The sequence below is a fragment of the Gadus macrocephalus genome, chromosome 20 (assembly GCF_031168955.1).
Source record: "Gadus macrocephalus chromosome 20, ASM3116895v1".
Classification (NCBI taxonomy): domain Eukaryota; kingdom Metazoa; phylum Chordata; class Actinopteri; order Gadiformes; family Gadidae; genus Gadus; species Gadus macrocephalus.
This window is the reverse complement of record NC_082401.1, coordinates 2,092,574-2,096,334: the sequence shown is the minus strand read 5'-3', so window position 1 is coordinate 2,096,334 and position 3,761 is coordinate 2,092,574. Positions and strand designations below refer to the sequence as shown.

The 3,761-nt window shown below is 40.5% G+C and overlaps 1 long non-coding RNA gene across 1 annotated transcript; it reads right to left on the bottom strand.

The window, feature by feature from the left end:
• Nucleotides 1-1,572: 1,572 nt before the first annotated feature.
• LOC132448773 (uncharacterized) lies at nucleotides 1,573-3,356 on the bottom strand. The gene is made up of 3 exons (XR_009523422.1): nucleotides 2,405-3,356; nucleotides 2,265-2,352; nucleotides 1,573-2,212 (listed from the first exon to the last, which is right to left on the bottom strand). It is a non-coding gene; the product is annotated as an uncharacterized LOC132448773 (long non-coding RNA).
• Between the last annotated feature and the right edge of the window lie 405 nt (nucleotides 3,357-3,761).

Sequence of the window (3,761 nt, the reverse complement as noted above, 5' to 3'; positions counted from 1 at the left end):
TGTAATGATATATATACCACATGATATTCCGACGCGATGGAGAGTCTCCAAGAGCCACAGAATCACCAATCCCAGTGGTGGTTCTAGGTTTTTTTTCTAAAACAGTGGACATGGGTTACATACAGGAACCAATTACAGAGTACATCCAAACGCACAAATAATGTATTAGGCATAATGCAAATTCAATCTCTTTCTCTCTGTTGTCTCTCTGTCCAGCCCCCACCTGCGGGTTTTTTCATTACTTACGTTCCTTCTCTCTAACTTTCTTTACCTCTCTTTATCTACTTCCTTTGCTTTCACAAATCTCCATAACCATTTTCACTTTCAGTAATCCTTTCCTTTCCTTTCTGGTTTATTCGTTTTTTGGACACTCTCCAAAACTAGATTTATTAATCTTAAAAAGGCCATCGAAAGATATGAATCTCCCCAAAGAAAATTCTAACCGGAAAGCCTTCTCCAATCTCATCGTCACTTCTCGTTGCCTAATCCACACACTCTTCCTCTTCTCTGTCTCACTCTTCACAAATCACTTCATCTGTCCCCTCTAACTTAACTCAATGCTAACTCTTTCTCACTCACTCACTCACTCACTCACTCACTCACTCACTCACTCACTCACTCACTCACTCACTCACTCACTCACTCACTCACTACAACAAATGTCAGCATTGTTACACTCTTCCCTTGTGATTATTTTTCTGGCCACTCGTATTGCGCGCCACCTCTCTCCCTCCTTTTCGAACAAAGCTAGCACTAACCTTTCCCTGTCTTTCTTCGCTAAGGCCGTTTTTCCACTTCTGTTATCTATGTAATTCCTTATTACTACCTCCATGTCTCGATACATTATTGGATCAAAAGTCCCTCCCATGGGCCATATAGTACCTGCTGCTTCTGTCCTTTCTTCCCAATTCTCAGAGATCTTTTTCATCTCACCTTTGAGCAATAGACGGTCTCTACTCAAAATCTCTACCGCTGTTGGTGCCATTTTTAATTATTACTTTATTACTTTATTTATCTATTCTGAAGTACACTATTTATTAATACAATTTATTTGAGTTTATTCTACTAGTTATTTTCTATACTTTACTATCTCTAAGCTACAAATGTGAACTCTTCCCAAGCGCTCGTCTCCCTCCCGAAGGTTGGAATGTGGCCCCCACCCTTTACTGCTATCAATTCTCAACCCTGCCTTGCAGGCTCCTGCTCGTCCCCTGTGTGTTTGCTCGTGCACGTGCAGTTAGGGTCAGCTTAATGTTTAAGCCAAAGAAGATTTACACATTTATTCAGTACTTCAACAAATTAACTATTCTCTATCCGTCTAATTCATTTATGATTATCAACTACTTCAAACAAATTAACTATTCTCTGTTCGCCTAATTTATTTATGACAGAATCAACAACAAAAAAAATGAACCGGGTCGTAAAAACCTTAGGTGTTAGGACTTAATCCTAACACGACTTAAATACAGACAATAAGCCGGTTCATACAATTTCTTTATCTTATATTAAAAAATGTCTGAATTGTTTGTAATTAATTACAAATAAAAGGTTGACCGAGTGAAGAAACTGGCCTTTTGGTTAATCACATGAACGGTCGGATGTATAATGAATCAATCAGAACTTCAAACAAGAATGATTGCCACAAAGCACCAAGATCAGAATTAAAGACTGGCCCCACCTCCAGATCCAATATCTGCAGTTTAAATGAACTCATACAAACGATGCTTCTCACAACTAGTCTATTCCTTCAAAATAATGGCTAATCACATACACACTCGACCAGATCACGAACAAACAAGAGACTCCTCAAAATACCAACTCAAACGGTACTCCAACCAAGAACCTTATCTATTCAAAAGTGCGAGAATCTGCTTTCTCAAAAATTCCAACATCGGAACTAGAAATTCACCAGTCGACATCCCAAGCAAACCTCTAAAATAAAAATGAATTCATCAACGGCAATGAATTCCAACAGACAAGAAACGTATCTATTCAAAAGTGCGAGAATCTGCTTTCTCAAAAATGCCAACATCGGAACTAGAAATTCACCAGTCGACATCCCAAGCAAACCTCTAAAATAAAAATGAATTCATCAACGGCAATGAATTCCAACAGACAAGAAACGTATCTATTCAAAAGTGCGAGAATCTGCTTTCTCAAAAATGCCAACATCGGAACTAGAAATTCACCAGTCAACATCCCAAGCAGACCTCTAAAATAAAAATGAATTCATCAACGGCAATGAATTCCAACAGGCAAGAAACTTATCTATTCAAAAGTGCGAGAATCTGCTTTCTCAAAAATGCCAACATCGGAACTAGAAATTCACCAGTCAACATCCCAAGCAGACCTCTAAAATAAAAATGAATTCATCAACGGCAATGAATTCCAACAGACAAGAAACTTATCTATTCAAAAGTGCGAGAATCTGCTTTCTCAAAAATGCCAACATCGGAACTAGAAATTCACCAGTCAAAATCCCAAGCAGACCTCTAAAATAAAAAATGAATTCATCAACAGCAATGAATTCCAACTCAACTCTCTGTGATTCTCTCAAACATCCAACAGGCACTTCAATCGACCTGCGGACCTGTTACTGTCCTATTGGAACTTTCCCACTAATTCGATCCTCTAGAATACAGCCACAGGACTTTATAATAGGTCTACTTGACCAAAACCTCAAAACTTAAAATGACAACAACTCGTATCAAAAATAGGGAGCCACACAGCGTCTTGGTCATTTAGAACCACAGCGCCTAGGGCTTATGTGCGCGCACACGTCAATCTCTTCCGGAGCTCCCGTCTCTCTCTCTCTCTCTCTCTCTCTTTAGGTTCGTTTGACTGAAGAGACACTTTACCCGTTTACCAAGCGTTCAGACGGGGCAAAAACAGATCAACCAACCATTAAATTAGTGGTAAGCCAACTTACCGAGAATAATTTTGTGCGCTTGGTTGTGTGATTCGTCCGCGCCCCGCCTTGCAGCCCGGCAGTTGGGCTGTCTCTTTCCAATCCTGTTCGTGACGCCAATATATTGAAGATTAACTGAGATTTAAAACACTTAGACTAATTCAAGAGAGAGAGTGCAAAAGAAATCGAGGGGTCCGGAGCAAGAATTGACAAAAGACTTTATCGTGCAGAAAAACAACAACGACAACAGCCTGAGTAGGTTTGCAAAGTCACTGGCCCCACATTGGGCTGCAGCCTCACTTATACACGTATAGGAATTTCTTTGTTTACAATGGAGTCACAACGGGGTTTCCGCCCGTCAATCTTCGTCACAGCATGTTATCAACTGCCCAGTTCAGTGGTCTGCATGGATCAACCTCATTAGCCAAGATGACCCAAGGCTGAAAAGGCTGAGTAACTTTAGTAATCATGGTTTACCATAGAATATACTCACTAATTTCTACCACACGATCCACTCAGGTTCAACGATGGGAAGGTTTCATTTAAGACGCTGATTGACCGGAAAAACATACTGGGTGAAGAAAATATATATTACCTGCGAAGGTATGTGGGTGGAGTTGCGAAAAGAGCCATAGAGAGTAATTTCCTTCTGGGCACAGAGTCCGCCTATCACGCAGCGTGGACCATCTTAGAAGAGAGATATGACAATCCATTCTCATCGCCAAAGCTTTCAGAGACAAGCTTGATTCATGGCCCAAGATAAGCGCCAAAGGAAGCTCAGAACTCCGAGAACTTTCTGATTTCCTCTGCAGCTGTGAAGCCGCCATGTCTCAGATTGAGGGTCTTCAGATAC